Source organism: Bombina bombina, chromosome 3, assembly GCF_027579735.1.
Source record: "Bombina bombina isolate aBomBom1 chromosome 3, aBomBom1.pri, whole genome shotgun sequence".
In the NCBI taxonomy this organism is placed as follows: Eukaryota; Metazoa; Chordata; class Amphibia; order Anura; family Bombinatoridae; genus Bombina; species Bombina bombina.
The window spans coordinates 183,851,643-183,870,976 of record NC_069501.1 but is presented as its reverse complement, the minus strand read 5'-3'; positions in this window follow the sequence as shown (position 1 = coordinate 183,870,976).

The following is a 19,334-nucleotide window of genomic DNA, read 5'->3' as shown; positions in this document are numbered from 1 at the left end:
CTTTCTACACATCACCCACTCTACGCCATATCTAATAACACACAACACATCACACACTCTGAGAGATATTTTATAACACACTTACAACACATCACACACTCTGAGAGATATTTTATAACACACTTACAACACATCACACACTCTGAGACATATTTTATAACACACTTACAACACATCACACACTCTGAGAGATATTTTATAACACACTTACAACACATCACACACTCTGAGACATATTTTATAACACACTTACAACACATCACACACTCTGAGAGATATTTTATAACACACAACACATCACACACTCTGAGCCATATTTTATAACACACTTACAACACATCACACACTCTGAGCCATATCTAATAACACACTTACAACACATCACACACTCTAAGACATATATCATAACGCACTTACAATACATCACACACTCTGAGATATATTTTATAACACACTTACAACACATCACACACTCTAAGACATATCTAATAACACACAATACATCACACACTCTGAGACATATTTTCTAACACACTTACAACACATCACACACTCTGAGACATATTTTATAACACACTTACAACACATCACACACTCTGAGACATATTTTATAACACACTTACAACATACTCTGAGCCATATCTAATAACACACTTACAACACATCACACACTCTAAGACATATAACACAATTACAATACATCACACACTCTGAGACATATTTTATAACACACTTACAACACATCACACACTCTAAGACATATAACACACTTACAACACATCACACACTCTGAGCCATATCTAATAACACACTTACAACACATCACCCACTCTAAGACATATATCATAACACACTTACAACACATCACACACTGTCTTAGAGTGTGTGATGTGTTGTAAGTGTGTTATTAGATATGTCTCAGAGTTTGTGATGTGTTGTAAGTGTGTTATTAGATATGTCTCAGAGTGTGTGATGTGTTGTAAGTGTGTTATTAGATATGGCTCAGAGTGTGTGATGTGTTTTAAGTGTGTTATAAAATATGTCTCAGAGTGTGTGATGTATTAAGTGTGTTATATGTCTTACAATACATCACACACTCTGAGACATATTTTATAACACACTTACAATACATCACACACTCTGAGACATATTTTATAACACACTTACAATACATCACACACTCTGAGACACACCTCACAAAACAATAACATACAATTTAAACATGTCACACACTGTTATTCATACAGACTTTCTCAAGAGGAGCACATTGCATTGATTTGATCTTCTTGACAAAGTCCTTATGAACAGCACACAAAACACTCAGGAGCCTCTGTATCCCAACAAGATACTGAGCCCCAAGCCATTTAGTAAGGCAATGGCCTGTCTGAAACACCTAAAGGGACATAAAACCCCAACATTTTATTTCATGATTTGAATAGAGTGTACAATTTTAATCAACTTTCCTATTTACTTTTATTATCAAATTTGTTTAATTCTCTTGTTATCCTTTGCTGAAGGAACATGGCAGCTAGCTGAACACATCTAGTTAGCCAATCACAATAGACAAATAAGTGAAGGCAAAGGTAAGATATGTGTGTATTCTTTTTCAACAATAGAAACTTAGGCCCAGATTACAAGTTTTGCATTAGAGGCTATGTGGTGCTAACGAGCAGTTTTGTCTCACCGCTCACTTACATGCAGCGCTGGTATTACGAATTTTCAGAAACCCGTCGTTAAAAGACAAGAAGTGAGCGTTGAGCAAAATTTTGCTCATTACCGCACTCCAATACCAGCGCTGCTTAAGTCAGCAGTGAGCTGGTCGTACGTGCTCATGCACAATTTCCCCATAGGAATCAACGGGGAGAGCCGGCTGAGAAAAAGTCTAACACCTGCAAAAAAGCAGCGTAAAACTCCTTAATGCAGCTCCATTGATTCCTATGGGGAAACAAAAATTATGTCTACACCTAACACCGTAACCTGAACACTGAGTCTAAACACCCCTAATCTTACACTTATTAACCCTAATCTGCCGCCCCCGACATCGCCAACACCTACATAGTAATTATTAACCCCTAATCTTCCGCTCCGGACACCGCTGCCACATACATTATATGTATTAACCCCTAATCTGCTGCCCCCAATATCGCCGACACCTACATACTATTTATTAACCCCTAATCTGCCACCCCCAATGTCGCTGCAACCTACCTACATTTATTAACCCCTAATCTGCCGCCCCCAACGTCGCCGCCACTATATTAAAGTTATTAACCCCTAAACCTAAGTCTAACCCTAACCCTAACACCCCCTAACTTAAATATAATTACAATAAATCTAAATAAAATTACTATCATTAACTAAATAATTCCTATTTAAAACTAAATACTTACCTATAAAATAAACCCTAAGCTAGCTACAATATAACTAATAGTTACATTGTAGCTAGCTTAGGGTTTATTTTTTATTTTACAGGGAAGTTTGTATTTATTTTAACTAGGTAGAATAGTTATTAGATATTTATTAACTATTTAATAACTACCTAGCTAAAATAAATACAAAAGTACCTGTAAAATAAAACCTAACCTAAGTTACACTAACACCTAACACTACACTATAATTAAATAAATTAACTAAATTAAATACAATTACCTAAATTAAATTAGCTAAAGTACAAAACCCCCCACTAAATTACAGAAAATAATAAACAAATTACAGATATTTAAACTAATTACACCTAATCTAATAGCCCTGTTAAAATAAAAAAATCCAATCAGCCAATAGGATTGAGCTCGTATTCTATTGGCTGTTCCAATCAGTTTAAATATCTGTAATTTGTTTATTATTTTCTGTAATTTAGTGTTTTGCTTTTTTTGTACTTTAACTAATTTAATTTAGGTAATTGTATTTAATTTAGTTAATTTATTTAATTATAGTGTAGTGTTAGGTATTAGTGTAACTTAGGTTAGGTTTTATTTTACAGGTACTTTTGTATTTATTTTAGCTAGGTAGTTATTAAATAGTTAATATTTAATAACTATTCTACCTAGTTAAAACAAATACCAACTTGCCTGTAAAATAAAAATAAACCTTAAGCTAGCTACAATGTAACTATTAGTTATATTGTAGCTATTTTAGGGATTATTTTATAGGTAAGTATTTAGTTTTAAATAGGAATAATTTATTTAATGATAGTAATTTTATTTAGATTTATATAAATTATATTTAAGTTAGGGGGTGTTAGGGTTAGACTTAGGTTTAGGGGTTAATACATTTAGTATAGTGGCGGCGACGTTGGGTGCGGCAGATTAGGGGTTAATTAATGTAGGTAGGTTGTGGCGACATTGGGGGCGGCAGATTAGGGGTTAATAAACTTAATGTAGGTGGCAGCGATGTTGGGGGCGGCAGATTAGGGGTTAATAAATGTAATGTAGGTGGCAGCGATGTTGGGGGCAGCAGATTAGGGGTTCATAAATATAATGTAGGTGGCGGCGGTGTACAGAGCAGCAGATTAGGGGTTAAAAATTGTTATTATAGTGTTTGTGATGCGGGAGGGCCTTGGTTTAGGGGTTAATAGGTAGTTTATGGGTGTTAGTGTACTTTTTAGCACTTTAGTTATGAGTTTTATGCTACTATAGACTTTTAAATGTGTTAGGACTCTTGACAGTGTAGGGTGTACCGCTTACTTTTTGGCCTCCCAGGACAGACTCATAATACCGGCGCTATGGAAGTCTCATAGAAAAAAGACTTTACAAAGTTTACGTAAGTCGTTTTGTGGTAATGCCAAAGAAGTGTTCGGTGACCCTAAACCTTCAAGACTTGTAATACCAGTGGGCGTAAAAAAGCAGCATTAGGACCTCTTAACACTGCTTTTTTACCCTAACACACAACTCGTAATCTAGCCGTAAGAGAATAAAGCACATTTGAAAATAGAAGTGAATTTAAAAGTGTCTTAAAATGACATGCTCTATCTAAATCATGCAAGTATAATTTTGACTTTCCTATCTCTTTAAGAACTGTTAGTTCAAACAGCAGCAGGGGGGTTCAGAGATAACCACCATAGATGTGGGAAGGATTACTCAGAGAGACATTATCTTTATGATTTAAATTGCATTTTTTAAGCAAATGCATTTTTTGTTCTTAGTTTACATAAACAAATTGTACATTTATTTTATTTTTAAAGGTTTAGACACAAAACAATGATATGCACTTTAAAAACAATTCACACTCTGAGACATATTCCACAAGACATTGACATACACGTATATATCTCATAACATACTGACATACAATTTCAACGCCTCAAACACTCTCAGACACACCTCACAAAACATTGATATTACACTTTAAACAAAATTATCAGAAATATTTCACAAAACACTGACACTTTAAACACATCACACACTTTTAGTCATATCTCATAAAACACTAACATACACTTTCAACACATCACACACTCTCAAACATGCCTCACAAAAGACTGACAATTCACTTTAAACACAATTTACTCTCATATATCTTTCACTAAACACTGACATATGCATAAAACATGTAACACACTTTCGCAAACGTCACAAAACGCACACCACAAGGAAGAGTTTGTGTAACAGTAACCACACATTAAACAACTAAGATTTAATAGCTGATCAAGATGTTTTAATTATTCATTAGTTTATTTTAACAATTATAATCATTTATAAACTCTAGAAGCTCTAGAAAGTCAATGATATTTTTGGTGTGCAGCACTAGGGGACAAACATAAATTCTAAAATTAAAATCTGTTCCCCTCCCCAATAAATTCCTAATTTTTTTAATAAAATTTTCTCCACTGATGAACAATAAAGGGGTTCTAATTAACAAAGTATACTCGTATTAATAGTTTATGCATACAGTGTTTGTATTAAGATTGGCTTTTGCTCTTGTTTCTACAGTCACAAAAGGCAAGTTTCGGAAATTCCTTTAAGATCTTTCTCTTGAGAATATCTGTAATTTTAAATGATTGAGTGAAAAAATAAATATTAACATGACAAAAAAAGTTACAGCTAACTTCTATGTGTTTCATCTGTTACAAAGTTAAGCAGTAAACTAATAGAGTGTAAAGTAGCCAGTAACTTCTGTTATAAGACTTATTGTTTTTAAAGTGAAAGTAAACTTAGCAATACCCCAAGCTAGTTATGGATTCTCCTACTTGCATATATTACAGTCGCTATCTTTATATTTCCTCAACCGGTTCTGAAAAAAATATATTTCAGAATGCACACCTTTTCATGGCTTCCTCCACCCCCAGCTCACTTCCGGGTTTCTCACTGTTACACGTAAGAGCGGTCCCACCCACTCTGTACGTCATTATCCGTGCTCGTTCTGTGAGCCTACTTTTAAATTATCATTAGCATCTTGGTAACAGATAACAAATTCAACAATTTGTTAGATGGCATACTCACTGATTTTGATTACAGTTATATTGTCACTTTGCACGATCATTCTTGCAATTGAGTGAAGCCAGTATTAGCAATTCCTTTTGTGTTTTCAATGCGCATGCGGCTATGTGAACATGCATCCGACACTGACGCATGCGCATAGCAACATCTGGGCGTGAAAATAACAGTTTGAGACGCCCATGGGGGACCAATTAGATTTAGACAATGTGTAATTGTCATGATAAACGGAGAAAAAAAATTATAATGTGGGAGGAGAGTCGGTTAACAAGTTGAATGGGTTTCAGGATAATGAACAAGTCTATAATTGAATTAGAAAAAAAATTGATGAATGAAAGTGATATTCATTTTCAAGGATTTATATCAACATATATTGTGGTGTACTCAAGTTTACTTTCACTTTAAGATCCTTTTTTGTTTTTTGCAGAACATGTTTTATATAACAGAAAACAGCATGATACTAAAGTGTCTGTCAGTGCTCACAATTAACCAGTTTCTTGCACTGGAAAAGGCACTTGGAAACTAGAAAATCTGACAGGAGGAGGTCATGGAATCAGAATACAAGATTCTGAAAATCAACGGCTTGGGTGATAGGCAGAAGACCGGACAATAGCTTCAAGTACAGCTTAGCACTGGTCAAAGTAAGAAGGTCTAATTTTCAACTTGAGGAAAAGACTTCAAGCTGCAGGTTTAACTGGTTGAGTGGCAGCAAGAAAGCTACTGCTAAGATGGCAAAATAAGAAAAGAGACTTCACTGGGCCATGAAACACCATCAGTAGTATACTGAAAACTTGAAATATTCAGAGTTTTTGCATGGCATGAAGTAAGCAAATGAACGGTTGCTTCTTGTGTGATGCCAACTGTCAAGCATAGAGGAGAAGTGTGTTATCTTCTAAGATTGTTATGTTTAATATACAGTGAATTAAAAAAGACTACCACAACATTTTGCAGCGCCATGCAATACCCTCTGATTACACCTAGTTGGTCAGGGGTTCATCCTACAGGAAGATAATGACCTAAAACATACCTCCTTAAAAGAAATAAACAAGATCATAGAATGATGACATAGTCTACAGACTTAAAGGGATATAATACTCATATGCTAAATCATATAAAAGTGATGCAGCATAACTGTAAAAAGCTGACAGGAAAATATCACCTGAGAATCTCTATGTAAAAAAATCTCACAACTTCCTCAGCTCACCAGAGTAAGTATTCTGTAAAAAGTTATCTTTCAGTTAATGCCCAGCTGCAAGTTTAAAAAAACAACAAAAAACAGAAGAAATTAACAGCAGTCAATCGGCATCAGCAGTGCTGAGGTCATGAACTTTTTTACTGTGATCTCATGAGATTTCACTTAACTCTCATGAGATTTCATAGTGAACTTCTTTAAACTTAATAGGGAAATAAGAAGAATGTGCATGATAGGCATACTGATTTGCTGATTAAAGTCCTTTACAATGGGGTGTGAATACTTAGGACATTTTGAGATAATATAACAGAGATGTTCAGGTGATATTTTCTAATCAGCTTTTAACAGCTATACTGCATCTCTTACAAGTGTTTAAACATTTGGGTATCATGGCCCTTTAAATCTCATAAAGCATGTTTGGTATGAACTGGACAGAAGAGTTAAAGCTAAGCAACCTAAAAGTAAAATAACTTTCTGAAAAATATTGGATTTCCATTGTAGAAAGAAAACCACAAGTGTGTCCAGCTGTTGTATCTGCAAAAGGTGGCTACTATGATGGTTCAAAAATTTAGATTAAATTTTGTTAAACAAAACTATTCCAATTTTTTATTTGTTATTGTCCAGTATAACAAATGTGGACAAGGATCTTAAATGATTGTGCAGCTCCCTTTCATTCACCCGAAAAATGTGTAGCATTGGTGTAATGGCTGCTGCTTCTTAACTTACGGTTTGCAAGCTCATAAGAGCAAGTCTGCACTACAAGGTTCCAAAGCTCTATCCACAGCTCATATGAACAAGTCTGCACTACAAGATTCCAAAGCTCTTTCCACAGCTCATATGAGCAAATCTGCACTGAAAGGTTCCAAAGCTGTATCTGCAGCTTAGTAAATGGAACACACTATATTATAATTCATTTTTAAGAGCTACTGATTGTATAACAATATACAATTATTTCTGTGATTTCAGAGCTAATATATATATATAAGTTCCTACTCTGTTAGTGTAGAGACCACTATGAGACTCCTTGTTTAGGTGAAAAACTTAAATTATGCTTACCTGATCATTTTCTTATCTTCAGATGGAAAGAGTTCACAGCTGCATTCATTACTTTTGGGAAATTCAGAACCTGGTCACCAGGAGGAGGCAAAGACACCTCAACCAAAGGCTTAAATACTCCTCCCACTTCCCTCATCCCCCAGTCATTCTGCTGAGGAACAAGGAACAGTAGAAGAAACATCAGGGTGAAAAGGTGCCAGAAGAACAAAAATAACAGAAAAAATAAGGGCGGGAGCTGTGGACTCTTTCCATCTGAAGAAAAGAAAATCAGGTAAGCATAATTTAAGTTTTTCTTCATAAATGGAATGAGTCCACAGCTGCATTTATAACTTTTGGGAAAACAATACCCAAGCTATAGAGGACACTGAATGCAAAAAAACAGGAGGGTACAAGAGGCGGCCCATTCTGAGGGCACCAGGTCTGAAAACCCCTACCCAACAAAATCCTGCTTCGTCTGAAGCCGAGAACAACTTTGAAAAAAAAGAAAAAGCCCAAGGACACTGGGCAGATAGTCCACAGCCTTGCTAGAGACTGCAGGAACTCGACTGAGTCAACAGCCTCCGAGACACCGTCCCCAGCAGTCGGTCTCCAAACAACACACCCCTTACTAAAGAAAGGGAACAAACTACCGTATTCTTCCCAAAGAAGAAAAGGCACAGAGAAAACATGATTGTACTTGTAAAGCACGGCTAATCCCCCTTAAGGGACTCAATGCGCTGCTCATTTTATCAACCTCGAAAGGAGGAAAAGCTGAGTAGACCTCTCCGGGGATCGAACTTGCAACCCTCGATTTTCTACAGTGCAGAGTAGCCACAGTACATTAGTATGCAGAGCTAGCTTCCAGCTAGCATAAGGATCTTCCAGAAAAAAACCCTAAAAAGGGCACAACGAGTCCTAAATAAAAACACAGAGCAAAAACCTGAAAAACTGGGTCTGGCTAACAGAGACCCAATCAGTCTCATAGAAACAGGGGGAGGCAATGTCCAAACCCCAGAAATATAGAAACCATGGGATAAGACCAGGAGTCTGAAACAGAGAGAGGATCTTCCTCTAACACAGTGCAACCGCACTCTAGAAGCAACTAAAGACGAAGGTCCCCAAGTCGCAAAAAGGTATCTCAGAATACTGAAACCTCGTGCAGCAAGCTCAGATAGGTCTGACGAACAACACCTGAACCAAAAACACTGCATGATGCAGTCATCTAAATGACTCTGAAAGTTAAATACTTGCCGGGCAAGTAGAAAGCAGCTGAAGATAGGATCCTTCAGATTGCTAAGTATCCACTAACCAGCGGATAACGTTGCAGGCTATCTAAGATCCGCCAGTCCTTCCCACAAATCTTGAATGTGGAGAAAAGAGAAACTTCAAAAAGGCTTACTGTACCTCGAATGCTCTGAGGATGAAATAGCAGAGCAACAGATCTCAGATCCTGCTCCAACACCAGACCAGCCCAAGCGACAGACATGTCTGATAGACAGGGGGACAGAAAGACCCCAGCCACAAGCCCCCAGGGAATGGAAAGAAAAAGGGGGGACTCACCCACCCCAACAGAGCTTGGGTGCCAACCCAATCCTCTCCTCCAAATAGGCACTCTCAAGTAGAACCCTCTAGGACCTGGAACAGAGAAAAGTACAATAGACCTGTAGGAAGACATGACACAACTCTCCTAGACAGTCTCTAAGTAGAGAGATCAATTTCCAACAGGTGGAACAGAGCACACAGAGCAGCAGATGCTGCCCCTTACAGAAATAAGCCACCTGATCCAACCTCCTACACACAGGGCAGGACAAAGACCCTCCAGAGAGAGAAAACCACAACTCATAAGGAAGATAAACTATTTCCTCCAAAGGGAATGGCACAGATAATAACAGTGTACATGTCCACAAGACATGAAGCCCTAGTATGATCAAAACACGGACCTGAATACCCAACAGAGAAAAAAACTCCCCATAGAGGAGCACCCTCCATCCAAAGGACAAGTCAGGCCTTAAAATTTATAACCAGTACCCGAAGGTGGATGTGAACCGTGCCTACCTGCATGCAAGCCCAATGAGCTAGCCCCTATGTAGCAACATAGGGTCCCTGAGAAAAACTGGGTAGTCCCCAACCAGTACACCGGATCATAAGTCTCCAGACATCCAAGAAGGATCCAAGACAAGAACTCCAGATACGGGACCCAGAATTGTCCTAGAACAAACTACACCCTCAGGGAACACAAGATACCCGGTCTGAAGCAATCAGACCTCACAGGGGATGAGAACCGGGAAACCCGGAAAACGGGTCAGGACTCACTAGTAATTCCCAGCCCAAAGGGAAGAGAACATCTTTAGCCGGAGGTCAACACTCCCCCCAGCAAGGTACTAGGCCACAATTTCTCTAGAGCAAAAAGGCCCCAAGGGCAGCACTAAGGGAAATTAAATGAGAACAGAGTCACCTGAGAGTAGAAAAAAGGCTAGTCTCCATAATCCTTTCAGATTAATGTTCCAGAGGACCACACCCAAGGGAGCAGAATGCAAAGCATCCCGAACCCAGACAGAAAAACATCCTATAAGCAAAAAGCTTGGAAAAAGAGACAACACCTCCTATCGCCCTTGATATGGAGACGACTAACTGCCGAAGGTAGACAGAGCCTCACGGCCTTCGCTTCCTAATTAAGCGGCCAACCCGCAAGAAAAAACAGACAAATTCCAGAAAGTCTCGACCCAAAGGAAGAGAACCTCGAAAAGGAACAAGTCCTAAAAGGACACTTCCAAAGAGACCATGAAAGGCAAAGCCATAAGAATGGCGATATGAATGACCTAAATCCTCCAAGCCTCCAACCCACAATGGGAAGAAACACTCTAGTTCCCGAAAAATTCGGAAACGAATGAGCATGTCTCCGCGGATCTCAACGGAGTCCCGGCCCACTAGATTGAAAAGTGAATGAGGACTGAACCAATCCCCATGCCCCTAAGCAACCATGGACCCTCAAGTCCTCTCAGGATGCTAGTTGAAGCTTGTAAAAAAAGACAACCACAGAAATCACATTGTGATCACTAGGCGCCCTCACCGGACCAACCAGACATAAAAAGGTGCCATGTGTCTGAACAAGGCCTCAAGGACAGAAGGATTTGTACCCAGTCAAGAACAGCCTGAAACCAAGGGCCCCCAGCACTGTAAAGGCCACATAGAGTCTCCCCCGATGATGGAGGGATAAGAACAGTCAGACAGACTTTTGTAAACAGTGCGACCACAAAATCGCGAGTATCAATTCCAGAGAGGAAAGTTCCCGAAGGAAACATCACACCACAACATGAGCTTTAGACCAAATAAAAATCATCCCCGGGCCAATTCATATTCTTCGCAAGAAGTAGTCTCAATCAGAGACATCTGTCTCCAAGAATCCTCCATAACTGGGACACTGCCACCTCCAGAGAACCAGACACCAGTGGACCAAGATTTCTCTGTTACCACACGGTCAGGAAAACGGAAATGGAGTCACTAGGGAAACCGTGCAGTCCATGAAAAAGTGCGCCCGACCAAAAAGGCTGCGTCACTTGACATAGGCCGTTATGTTTCAAAATAGCCATGAGCCAAAGCAACACTACACAGTAGCAGAAAGAATCACATAACAAACATGATTATAAACCCCCCTGTTCAATAATCCCCCTCAGGAGATATTAACCCTTGATTCCTAGATACAAAAAGGAGCCTCACTAAGACCCTATGTTAAAGCCCCTCTCGGCTAAACAGTTGAAATTACAATACATCCATGATGAAAGTAAAATGAAACAATCTTACCAGAATCTACATTGTCAAACAGGAACACGGCCCTTCAAGTGTGACAGATAGTAGCGTTGCCTCTGCCATGGACTTGGGAGAAAAAAGCAGGCAGTGAAACTCATCAACGCTGATTGCTTGTGGAGCTGTTAATATGAGTCGGGATGGTTTCCCAGAAAGACTCTCCCTGCATCTCCAGGCTCTAACTTTCACCCATGTTCTCACTGAGAGGCTGACAGGATTTCTTAAAACTCCAGTCCCATGCTGAAGAGTACTACCCTCCATAAGAGACTTCTGACACTTCTCTGCTAACCTCCTGGGACGAAAGGCAAAGAATGACTGGGGGATGAGGGAAGTGGGAGGAGTATTTAAGCCTTTGGCTGGGGTGTCTTTGCCTCCTTCTGGTGGCCAGGTTCTGAATTTCCCAAAAGTAATGAATGCAGCTGTGGATTCTTTCCATTTATGTAGATAATAGAGGTATAAAAATAATTTTGTATGAATCTTTTCTGGTTTTGTTTTGTTTTTATGTTTTTTATGGGTTGCAATTGCTCTGTATCTTTCTAAAATGCTTCCAGTATTATTTTCTCAATGTTTTTACTATCCTTTTGTTAAAACCTTCAGAGGATAGTTTACCATGAATTTGTATTGTATATCCCATGCAGATTACATACAGATATGAATCTAATGCTATCTTCCATCAATTAAAAACGATAAATTGGCATTGCTGATTGTCACAAATACCTCATGATTTAGCTGTCAAGGGGTTAAGTCTCTTTAGTTTGTGAGCTAAAAACAGTTGTTTGTTTTTTAAGAAGAACTGTGTGCTGTGTTAGGTAAGCATATGATTCCCCTCTGATGTGCCAGAACCCCTCATAAATAGTTTCTAAGGCCCATTTCAACAAATCTTATTGTTTATGCATTGAGTCATAAAGCCCGTAAATTTGTCAGCTCCAGAGACACAAAGCAGTGCCTCTTCCCAGAAACTGATAAGGTAAATAAAGGGACATGGGTACAATGTAGATATGTGTTTAAAACATGTTATGGCATTAGATGAAGGGAAATATGGTAACCATGTCATATTTGGTATCAAACTGATTCTCACAATGTAAACAAGAGATTGCCTTTCTATCTATATGAAAATTAAAGTATCTAGCAGAAATGATCATGTGTTCTCTGATTTCAGCCAAAGGTACTTAAAGTTTATGGACTGTCGTAAAAGATAGGGGGTTTTCCAGCCAGCCCCTGTAAAGGGGATGAGGTCAGGTAACCTGATCTATTGAAAAAATATATTTGGGTAATGTTTTAACACTGAATTGTCATTTTTACAAGGGAAGCTGTTCTACAGAGTACGGACCCATTGCTTCATGCCATCTCCCTGGCACAGATACCAAGACTCATACAGTATAAGGTTCTGCTATTTTCTTCTTTTTATTTTAAATCTGTTTGCTGTGTGTAATTTTACTTGTAGCAACATTTTATTAATAATGCATTGTGCATAATATTTTTGGCATAATAAATAATTAATTTATTAAGCTTTAGCCTTTGTCTAATATTTGATCCATGTTACTGAAAGAGACTGGTGGTAGTAAAACTGTATATTTTAGGTTATTTTCTGCTAAATTATATTCATAGAGTCATTGTTTAAGTCTGGGGTTTTTCCTTAGGATGTTCCCTTTAATAAATCATAAGTGGTGGCAGCTTGGAGCTAGTTATAGTGTTAGTTTAGTGTGGGTGGCATTAAAGGGGAGTTTGGGGCATTTCTTTTACATCTAGTACAGACTAGAGAGTGTTGTTAACCCTTGCACCCACTGAACTACATCACAAGCTTGCCTGGCGTGGCCAGATTGTGACCGATTAGTAACAGTAGAATGGGTCTAATAACCATTTCTGTGCCAAACAAGTGACTGGTGCAGGGTTGGTTAACCTTGGTCGTCACACTGATGATTCTTCAGAAACATGCCTAATTAGCTGGCTATAAGTAACTTACAACTTAGTGACACACATCACTTGATTAATTTTTGAGCATGTGACGAGTCTGATAATAATATGTGACTAAATTTACCACGTCAAGGAGGGCAACTTGTTTTTCAGTTTTTTTTACCTTTGTAAACAAAATGATTTTATTACCAAAAGTATTTACTATTTCACATTTAACAACAATCAGCTGACAAAATGCATTTTGTATCAAGTCCTATGTCAATATTTTTTTCTGATAAATTGATTTTGTGAGCTGTCAAAAAAAAGTTTTCCTGAAAACTATATTGTGTTCGAAATGTAATCTAGAAAACACCACCTTATAAATATGTTGCTTCATATAAGTGAAGTTAGATATTTTTCATTTGGATTGGTTTGCATAAACCAAAACTGTTTTAAGTGCTGTCAGAAAATTAAAGGGACATGAAACCCAATTGTTTTCTTTCATGAGAGCAAGCAATTTTAAACAACTTTCCAATTTACTTATCTAAAAAAAAATGTTTCTCTTGGTATACTTTGTTGAAAAGCATACCTAGGTAGGTTCAGGAGCTGATGATTGGTGGCTGCACATGTATGCCTTATATTATTGGCTCATCTATATGCATTTCTATTTCTTCAACAAACGATACAAAGAAATTGAAAGAATTTAGATAATAGAAGTAAATTGGTAAATTGTATTCTCTATCTAAATCAAGACAATTGTTGGGTTGCATGTCCCTTTAACTGCTATTTTGGATTAGATCTAAAATATCCATTTACTTACTAGCAGTCCCCTTGCAAAGCTTAACAAAAAAGACATTGCTTGAACATATCAAACTATTTATCAGGATATTGATTCCTTAGGTGTCTATTCCAGTCCATTAGAAGAGTTATTCATATTTATCTGTTTTCAAATCTAAGACCGGTTTTTGTTTTGAAAACAATTAAAAAGTATTAAAAAATGCAGTTGTGAATTTTCAGTGATACTGAATAACAATAATGTAACCAATACTTTTCATTAAAAGTAGGGAAAACTCTAAATAAATAACCAAGCTCTATTTAAACATAAGATAAGTTATTTATTATGAGCCCTGATTGCTTTAGGGCCAGATCTTGCTCTTCTTTATTGTGACTGTCTTCATAAGCATAAAGTAAAATATAGAGAACATCTTAGTATATGAAATTCTTTTTTCATAAAAATAAATGTAATCCTTTTTTAAATGCCCCTTTTGATGTAATAAAATGAAAAGATTGACATTTAAGACAATTTAACAGCAGTATTCTAATCAATCTGCTTTCATTAATAGTGTTCCTCAGGGGTAAGATCTTAGGCCTGTTTTGGAAAAACATAATCATTGGTCATACTGGTAGTAGCTTTCAATGAATTGTGTCTTTTTAAATATGATGCAAAATACTGTAACAGAGTTGATGTTCCAGGAAGGTAAAATCAAATAGCTGCAATAATACCCAGTTTAAAGCGGCCCTGTTTCCTGCTATTTAGTTGTAGAGTGCATAATCAGTAATCATTGAGAGAGACTATTACTACATCATCACTAACATTAATTTATGTATTCATTCATTCAGTGTCCTTCATGGACACATACGCACAGTTAGTTGCTGTGCATACTTTTTGGCAAATAGTGCATTTCAAATACAAAGCATTACATGAACCATTTCATAGATAATGTCCCTGAATATAATCTTAGGCAAAACAAGATGCTTTTATAATTATATCCTGCTATTGAGAAATGCTTTGTAATTTCCATAAAAAAATAATCAGACAACAAAAGTTCATTACCATTCTACTTTATTTGCATGTTCATGTATCTAATAAAATATAAAGTTAGAGTGCGTTATTCAACTCCCTGTTGGATAGAGTGCTGCGCCGCATCTAGAAACATATCATTATTGCTTAGCAAGGTATTACCCTACTTATTATGAAACTGGAGGATTGGACTAATGATTAGCATCTAAAATGTAATACTACAAAGGTTGAAATTATGTAAAGCAAAATTATAAAATGAATGGCATTTTATTAGCAACAGCAAAAGAGTAAATGGACATGAGAATAAACAAATGATAAATTTAATGGAATTTTGCCGGCAGCAACAAAAGAGGATCTGGACTTGAGAATTATTACATTTCAGTTAAAGTGTGGAAAACAACGCAGCAACACAGCAGGCAAGGCCAGTAAGATACTTTGTTGGTAGGATGTGGTATTAACAGAAAATGTGAGGTTCCTAAGACACTCTGTGGATTAGTAATTAGTAATTTTTGACATTGTATCTCAAGAAGGATATAACAGAAATTGTTCAAAGAAGGGCTACTAATAGAGTGCATGGCCTAAGGAAATAAAACAAATAAATATGTCATAGTATTAATATGTATGGCTTAGAAGAGAGAAGGGAGAGAGGTGAAATGAGGGTTGTGTTGTCACAAACATGATAACTATAAAAATGTCCTGGTTTAATAAAAAGCTAAAAATAAAATAAATAAGAGTGGCACTGTTAGCAGTGGTATAACAGGCCAACAACAATGGTGATCCTTCCTACAATAGAATTTTATAAATTACTAAAATAGAAAACAAAGAGAACATCACCATTAAATAAAGAAACACAATAAAAATGAATTTTTGTATTATCTAATTAAACAGACCCAAGGAAAAGCATATCCAAAAAGCTCCTTATCCACCGAAATAAATTCTTCTATAAAGTTTATCTGGTAATGATGTCCCCACTTTCCTGGCCAATGAAATGAATCATTGTGTCAGCACCCTGGGATTAACCCACTAAATGCCCAAAATAAAAATCAAATTAATTTTTATAATGCCATAGACTTTTTTTGATGGTGATATTCACCATTTAACTTCCTGCTCTCTCTTTTTGTATTTAATAAAAAGCTAAACATGTAGCTTACATTGCTTTTTTAAATAGTGAAACTGGTACACTTCTAAAATATGATCTTATATTAATGTATTTATTAATTTATAATTGCTATTAAACTTTGGGCATTTTAAAAATATAAATTATAAAATTATTTCAAATGATATGAAATTATTCATATTCATGTTAAATGGAAATAACATGCTTTTAAAGACAATAGACAGTCAACATTATTATTGAATCAATTATATGTCATGTGTTAGTTTTCCATTGACTTTGTATATTTCATTTATATGATGGTCTGTAAAAAATCCTTTTAAAATCTCATTGGAAACCCTGTGAACTAACTGTTTCTCATATATATTTTAGAAGGATTAACCAGATTTTTCATTTATACTGTATATCAATTGTTGCATTTGTTTACTCAATTAAAAAAAAGAAAGTATTCAAAATGAATGGAATGTCTTTGAAACATGAAGTAAAAAATCACCAACCCAGGGATATGATATTTTACCAGTGCTCCTCTAATGGATTGTAAAAAGAGGTCATAATTAGTTAACCTCATCTGAGTATAATAATGTACCATATTTATGGTCATAAAATTCAATAGCATTGAAAAACAATATGTATTGTGAACTAGGTTACATGTATTTGTGTTTTCATCCATGAACATTAAAGTAGCTAGCTCCAAGGAAAATGCGTAGGTTTGTGGAAAGGATATCGGCAAAACCTATTATGTTGCTAATTTGAATGAAAAAAGCCTAGGTGAGCTATAACAAATCATTTTTGTTTATCCCCACTGGAGATAAAATATAAAATATTTCTCTTGCATAATAGAATTATTTGAAAACATCTATTCTCGTGTAGTCACAGATATAATAAAAGCATATTTAATATGCTTTAGGCTAAATAGGGTCTTTGCCAATTTATCTATTGTTCAAAAAAACAAATCATTTTGTACAGCAATATTAGAGGAAGATGTGTTAACAACACAATTCACATATCATTTTATGCAAGCTTAGAAAACTGGTACAGAAATAATATATATTAGGAACTATTGCCATAAATATTAATGCACTGTCTCCCTCCCAACACTTTAGAGAAAAAAAAGACAGCAGCTGGAGGCCTTGTGCATATAATCAGACAGTGATCTACAAAATTATGCTTACATTAAAAATCAAGTGCTTGAAAATATGTCTTATTGCAATCAGAGTGATAACAGGAAATGCTGATCATATTTCAAACAGTAGACAAAAATAGCATTAAACCCATCAATATTTTAATTTTATGAGTATATCCAGTGAAGTGTATATGCTAGTTTTGTTTGTAAAACATATCGGCTTAGACTATCACTATTAATAAAACATAATCTTTGGATGCAACATAGGGGGATATTCCTTCCAAAAGTGGTTATTTTATTAATAATTTGTGCAATTTAAATAAGTAACTTAAAATAATACAGTCATCGCATAGTTTTAGTGTAAATACAAATGAATATCAATAACAGTATAAAGATTCACAGGTATATTCTAATAAAAAATATGTACCGTATTTTTCGCTCCATAAGACGCACTTTTTCCCCCCTCGAAAGTAAGGGAAAAAGCGAATGCAGACCCTTTGCTTGCATATTTAGGCTATTTTCCTTTAGCGGGGTTAACAGTGGCAATGGTGTCACATCCCCTAATTGGTTGCACTGTCTTTCTGAGTTCCACTTCCTGCGCGCGGGGCTCAGGTTATCTGTCACTGTCTAAGAAGTGAATGAGGAAGCACTATAGGACAGTGCAGGAGCAGGGCAGAGCTTTTCAGCCGAGACTGGGGGCACCGGAAGCTGCTGTGTGGCATCAGATCCCTTACAGCTCTCTTTTAGTGATGTCGCGAACTGAAAAGTTTCCGTTCGCTAACGGCGAACGTCCGCAACTGTACACGAACGGGCAAACCGGGCGAACCGCCATTGACTTCAATAGGCAGGCGAATTTTAAAACCCACAGGGACTCTTTATGGCCACAATAGTGATGGAAAAGTTGTTTCAAGGGTACTAACACCTGGACTGTGGCATGCCGGAGGGGGATCCATGGCAAAACTCCCACGAAAAATTACATAGTTGATGCAGAGTCTGGTTTTAATCCATAAAGGGCATAAATCACCTAACATTCCTAAATTGTTTGGAATAACGTGCTTTAAAACATCAGGTATGATGTTGTATCGATCAGGTAGTGTAAGGGTTACGCCCGCTTCACAGTGACAGACCAAACTCCCCGTTTAACGCACAGCAAATAACCGCAAACAGTCCATTTGCACAACCACGAGATAGATAGATTGTTAGATAGATACATAGATTAGATAGATAGATCAATAGATGCAATATACATTTGATAGATACGATAGATAGATAGATTTGATAGATAAATAGATAGATTTGATAGATAGATAATTTCCAGACAGAGAATTACAAGACGTGCGGTCTGAGACCCATGGTAAGGTTCCCAGAGGCAGTTGCGGCGCCAGGGGACGTGTATATGGCATGGATTTTAGGAACCGGGAGATGGAAAAAGATGCTTGGTCGGTCCTCCTACTTCAAATTTGGGGCACTGCGCGTGCAATCGTGGCCGGACTTTTAGCCGACGGACATTTGGCCGACGGACATTTGGTCGAAACACAAGTGGCTGTCACAAAACAGTCCGGCCACGAGATAGATAGATTTGATAGATAGATACATAGATTAGATAGATAGATCAATAGATGCAATATACATTTGATAGATACGATAGATAGATAGATTTGATAGATAAATAGATAGATTTGATAGATAGATAATTTCCCAGACAGAGAATTACAAGACGTGCGGTCTGAGACCCATGGTAAGGTTCCCAGAGGCAGTTGCGGCGCCAGGGGACGTGTATATGGCATGGATTTTAGGAACCGGGAGATGGAAAAAGATGCTTGGTCGGTCCTCCTACTTCAAATTTGGGGCACTGCGCGTGCAATCGTGGCCGGACTTTTAGCCGACGGACATTTGGCCGACGGACATTTGGCTGAAACACAAGTGGCTGTCACAAAACA